The 6,000-nt window shown below is 42.8% G+C and overlaps 1 non-coding gene across 1 annotated transcript; it reads right to left on the bottom strand.

The window, feature by feature from the left end:
- Positions 1-550: 550 nt before the first annotated feature.
- On the bottom strand, positions 551-623 carry TRNAA-AGC (transfer RNA alanine (anticodon AGC)). The gene has a single exon. It is a non-coding gene; the product is annotated as a tRNA-Ala (tRNA).
- Positions 624-6,000: the final 5,377 nt, after the last annotated feature.

Raw genomic sequence — 6,000 nt, 5'->3', positions numbered from 1 at the left:
TACATTTCTCATGAATGAGTAACCAAGGGAGATACAATTTTTAGGAGTTAGTGCATGTCTAATGCAAGATTAATCACCATATTATGAGAGCCAATGCTATCATCCAGCAAAAAATACTCGTTTTCGCCCAACGTGGGGCTCGAACCCACGATCCTGAGATTAAGAGTCTCTTGCTCTACCGACTGAGCTAGCCGGGCTCTCACTTAAATATGGTATGCAGACTCATCATTTTTTATTAAGGAAAACTGTTTCTGGATATTCCTCTGCTCTTGTTTTGCAAGGAACTTCACTTTTATACATCCTTCAGAGGAAAGAATGTCAAGTAAAATAAGACGAAATGAAAATGGAAGGTGTGAAATTTTCATTTTGAGATTGCATAAGAAATCAAATTCCTCTCACGTGCTATAGAATACCTAAACACTTTTGATTAAACCACTTTAGTTGTTATAATGACACCAAATTTGAAAGCCATCTGTGACTTTTCTGTTCTTACTCTGCAACAACCATGGCAATTACAAGTTAAAAAGTAAAATGTATGCAAATTTTAGAATGGAGAATGCGGGCATCGATCCCGCTACCTCTCGCATGCTAAGCGAGCGCTCTACCATTTGAGCTAATTCCCCTGTGTGCTCACTCAGCATCACATTTCCAAAGTAACGTTACTGCTGTCCACACTTTATTTTAAGTCTAATTGCCCATAACATGAGTGTTCAGTTCACTCCTAACTGATGCCTTAACTACACCTAGGGGATGTTTTACACTTCAGGTTGGCATGTTTAGTACTTGAATAGGAGTGATATCACTGTATGTTAACCTAGACTCAGGCCCTACCTAATCTTGGAGATACATTTCTCATGAATAAGTAACCAAGTGTGGAAATGTGGATTTTCCTGGTCAGTTATGTCCCCTATCTTGGACCCCAACGGTTCTATGTGCATGTCACAAGTACATGTATGTTCCCTCCAGTTCCAGTTATGAAGACGCAAATACATGTGCGTCCACCGTCAACATGTCCTCTGTCAGATCCACCATGAATAGGCCGGATATTCCATTCCTAAATATGAAAGGCCACCGGCTTTGTATGGTTCACTTATGCCATTTTACAGTCCAGGCAAGTAGGCCCTGATTCTGTCATCAAAACTCCTCTTGCCTTCTGCCTCTGAAAGCTCCAGTCTGAGCCTGCATCTGTGACCATGAACTTTGTCTCATTCTCTGCGCGGCTCACGAAGCCTGACATCAGCCTATTCTCTGCCAAGAACTGTATTTCACCTTCGAATTATCTGCTTCACTCCTTAGCCGATGCATTCCTGTCTAGCAGCTTAAGTAAACATTCTTCCAGCTACTGAGCAAAGGCTCGGCCTCTCTGTCCTCATGCAAGTAATTCATAGCCCTGTTACCAGGGAATATTCCTACCCCCTCACATTCAGTGTAGACACTTAGACGCTTGTACACGCACGCACAGTCAGAATAGAATAGATTTTGTCCGAGAGTCCTTCTTTTGTGGATAACATAGTTCTTTAAACATAGGATGTTAGATATGATTTGGGATTAGGTTGACTTGACACCCCAGACTTTTTGTCTCCACATGTAGAGCTAAATGTCAAGTCCCCTTCACCCCCTAGTTGCACGTCAATTACACGTCATGCTGCTGCGCGCGCATCTATGCCAAGTATTATCTTATAGATCCACCTATGTGTGACATCATAACCAATTATGTTCCTTTTTACTCCTTATTACACCCATTTTCGGTTACGCAGGTAAAACGTCAATTTCCTTATCAATTGTTACGCCTACTGCATTCGCTTCATTGTAATGTATGTACTATAAAAGTTACTTCTTGTCAATAAAGTATGTACTTCACTTCCTGAACCCCCGTGGTGATGGAACTTGGAGCATCCGATTATAATCGATCATTGGAATAAAGCCCATTCCGAACCTCTAATATCACGGATTCTGCCTCTCATTTTACTGAGCTATTTTATTATGATTCTGTATCAAATTAAGTCCAGGTAAAGGAATTTTATTTACCACATGATGGCGCCCGAATAGGGACACTTTCTCATCTCACGCGCCGGCGGTGAGTTGCAGGCCCGGTCTCCTGCCACAGCTGGACGGACAATAACGCGTACCAGCAGGATTTCCTGTATCTCCCTCCGGTCAAGCGGGGGCGACTGAGACTGCGATCAACACCCAGACGAGGCGGTGAGAAGTGCGAAGTATCCCGACCAGAGCCTAGCTGAGAGAGCAAGATCCGAGGTATACAGAGACCCACCAGTTCCCGAAGTCCCGAGTCAAGCCCAGTTTCCGACGAGTCGAGTCGAGTCCAGTCCGGTTCAAGTTCAAGTTACCGAGGCCTTCCGTTTCCGAAGCTACCCGGTGAGTACCATTACTGGGGAGGCATTTCTGACGTGCACATAGGTTGTGCCGGTCAAGACGGGTTTGGGTACACAAATCCGGTCTGCACTGTTTTAGCAGTGTATCTGTACTGTTTAGCAGTATATCAAGTATTCCGAAGTATCTAGTTATTGTCAAGAATTATGCTTGGTGATTAGTTATGCAGACGATCATCATTGTTGTTTATTTTAAAGGTTAAAAAAATGTTTAATGTTTAATGTTTAATGTGTTAAACGTCCTGCATATTGTGGTATGAATGGTTGTTCATTATTGTGCTTTTGTATTAAGTGTGTTCAAGATTAAGTATCGGATCAGTTGTCAATATGCCGCTCTTTTCGAAATTAAGACAGATCACTACTAGAAAAGGGGTACTCGAAGAAGCCGTCCCTATTCCTCCTAGGGATACTCCAGGGCACTTCATGTATCACAAACATGGCTTAGACGCTATATTATTTCTTGATTTATGGGTAGACTACACCAAGGGATTACCAGAAAGTCAGAGGTGGCCCGCAGCGGGGACCTGGGATGCAGAGTGCATCATGAAAGTCGAGGAAGAGTTATGGAAAAGGAAAGTCAGACAGTCACAGAAAGACGCCGTTGAGTTATGGCGTAAAGAATCTCATAGACGTACAGAAAAAGCACGTAGACAGGAAGAAAAGAATAAAGAAAGTTCAAATAAAGTTCGAGAAAATCTATTAATTGAGGAAGGTATCCGAGTGAAAACAGAACAAGTAGATAGACAAAGAAATGCCCTTATGAATGGTATGTATCCCCTTCTAGCCGAAGGATTACCTAAGGCTACTCCAGAGATACCGAAAGACTTGCCACCTCCATTATTCCCAATTAAGGTACACCCTAAGGGGCATCCTAGAACCGCAGAAGATGTTTTTCTTTCCTCATATTTAGATGACGTAGCTCCCGAGTATGCTAATTCCGCCCCACATAGACCGCATACCAGGGAGGTCCCACGCCAAGATCCAGCACCCGTATCCCTACAGCAACAAATCGAGTCACAAGTTCCGGCAAGCACATCTGTTTCTGCATCTGTTCCTACAGCTACTTCTATAGCTGTGTCCACACCTATAGTTGCTGTGTCACGTTCGACGAATCCTTTCACACCCGACGCCCCAGATGGGGCCACGGGAGGTGCTACCAATATTTTTTCTACGCCACCCAGAATAAATAAACTTACTTTTCAAGAGTCAGCACATTCACGTACACCCAAACTCATAAGTGCCCGTACGCTTAAGGAACTTCTTATAGATTGTAGATATGACCCGGTGCCTGGTAAAGAGGACGAAATGACCCTGGCATCATTGCGTATCAGACGAGCCGCAGTGTATTTAGGGAAGTTACCAGGAATGACTGCGCATCTAGATAAAATATATCATTTTGTCCAAACAGGGCGAGATCCAGAATGTATTAACAGAGCTATGGAATACCAGAAAGTAGAGATACAGGGGGAACTGTTACGTTTCCTCATAAACTGTGTGATCAGAAATCAAGACCGACCGGGGGTAGACCCGGAAGCAATGCAAATTCTTACAAGATGGAGTCAGAATATATCAGAAGGGAGACATGATAAGCAAAATTGTATAATAGCCATGTGCCGAAAGATCCGTAAAGAAATAGAACGCCTACACGAAGAAAGATTAGAGGCAGACGAGTTCGAACAAAGCGAGGAAGAAGGGTCAGGGCTGCCCGCGGGACAGTCGGACACCATAGCCTATGTAGGTAGAGGAAGATCTTGTAATAGAAATCAGACTAGATGTCATACTGACTCGATACGTCCGATATGTCCAGATAATAACAGGAATTTCCAAATACCTATAATTAATATAAGGTCTAACGAGCATTCGTTCCAAACCGCCGACAAACTACTCCGAGAACGAAGGGGTTATCATTTTCTCGATTCTATGGATGAACAAGATTTAGCCAGGGCAGCTGTCCATTGGGTGGACAGTCCCGGAAAATATAGTGATGACACAGTAGTACGCACATTTTTGAATCTCACCCCAGATGAACAGAGGTTAGCTGGGATTTATATGATTCAACAACTCATTATACTATATCGGAGTCAGCATTCGGACCCTGGTCCCTTACCTGACATATTGACTGAACTGCTTATGAATAAATGGAGAGGTGCAGGTACTAAATTAATTAAAGAAATTCTAGAATCAAGAAAGCAGTATATTCTTTTTGTATGCGCAGAGCATGTCTCATTGCCCGTCAAGGAAAGAACCACGTATCACATGGATAGACAGAATCCCTTACGAGAAGTGCACCCAATAAAAGGCGAGGACAACGAGTTTAGGCGCGTATTTGTATATACGCTTATATCAAAAATAGAATTGTTACAAATGAAGAAAGTGGTACCCAGTCATGACAAAGATCCAGCGGGTTTTCACCGAGAAATTAAAGACATGTTACTCATGGGAGAGTATACCTATCCCGACATTATGACAATATTAAAGGTATTGATGCCTGCTGGTATTTATGAGAAACTCAAGGAAAAAGAGTGGGAGGTAGGAGACCAAAAGATAGAATGGTCAGTGTTAGAAGCGGAAGAAAAGGCCCGAACTGCAGGAGCAGGACTTGGGGATAAAACTAAAGCGCTACCAGGTTTATTAGTACAGGTACTGCCACGTTTATTAACTACGAAAAAGGAAGACTGGGGTACAATTTCAGCCTGTAAACAGAAGCAAGATGAAGACACTAGTGATTACTATGCCCGATTCGAAAAATGTTTTGGTATAAATAGTGGCATAAAAGCAAGTAGCGAATCATACCCGCATCTGTTTGTAACAAAATTAGTAGAAAATGCCCTGCCCCCAGTAAAGAATAGAGTATTAAAATTCGAGAGTACCTGGCAAGGTAACACTCCATCACAAATGTTACAAATGTTACAGTACCATCACAATAGAATTAGAGAGGAACAAGAACATGAACACAGACGCATGAAAGACACGAAAATGAAAATGCTAGTTTCCCAGACAGTTCCAGCTGAAGGACATAAAAAGGGTATGACACATTCCGATTCAGCAGGACCTGTGAAAGGGACATGCAATTATTGTAAAAAGCCAGGTCATTACGTACACGATTGTCCAGTTTTAAAACATAATATCGCTATAGGTAAAACACAAGAAAGATCACGGCCACTCAGACAAGATCAGAATGAACAAGGAGCTCTGCAGCATGCCCAGGCCATGCCAGCCGCACAACAGCCAATACAGTTTGTGCCAGCTGCACCACCGTTGCCTGTTGCTGCCACACAGACAACAACACGACAAATGTATCAGACCGCACAGTATGAATATCCTGAGTATCAGCGTTACGCATGAACTAGCCTAGAGAGGGAAGTTGACTTACCCCTTATCGAGATTCCTGTAGATCAAGAAGGACCTTATGTACATAGTGAATTATTAGGTCAAGATAGAAAATTTTTACTCGATACAGGGGCAAGTCGAACAACTATAAAACGTAGTGAAGTTCCAGGGGCACCCCTCTCAGGCTCTCAGAATATTTCCCTTGGTTTTTCAGGAAAACCTATTGTTAATGAAGTATCACAGCCTCTTCCACTTACGATAGGACCTCTGACCCGAACTA

The sequence above is a fragment of the Triturus cristatus genome, chromosome 4_1 (assembly GCF_964204655.1).
Source record: "Triturus cristatus chromosome 4_1, aTriCri1.1, whole genome shotgun sequence".
Taxonomy (NCBI): domain Eukaryota; kingdom Metazoa; phylum Chordata; class Amphibia; order Caudata; family Salamandridae; genus Triturus; species Triturus cristatus.
The sequence above is the reverse complement of the archived record's forward strand: the minus strand, read 5'-3'. Positions and strand labels throughout refer to the sequence as shown.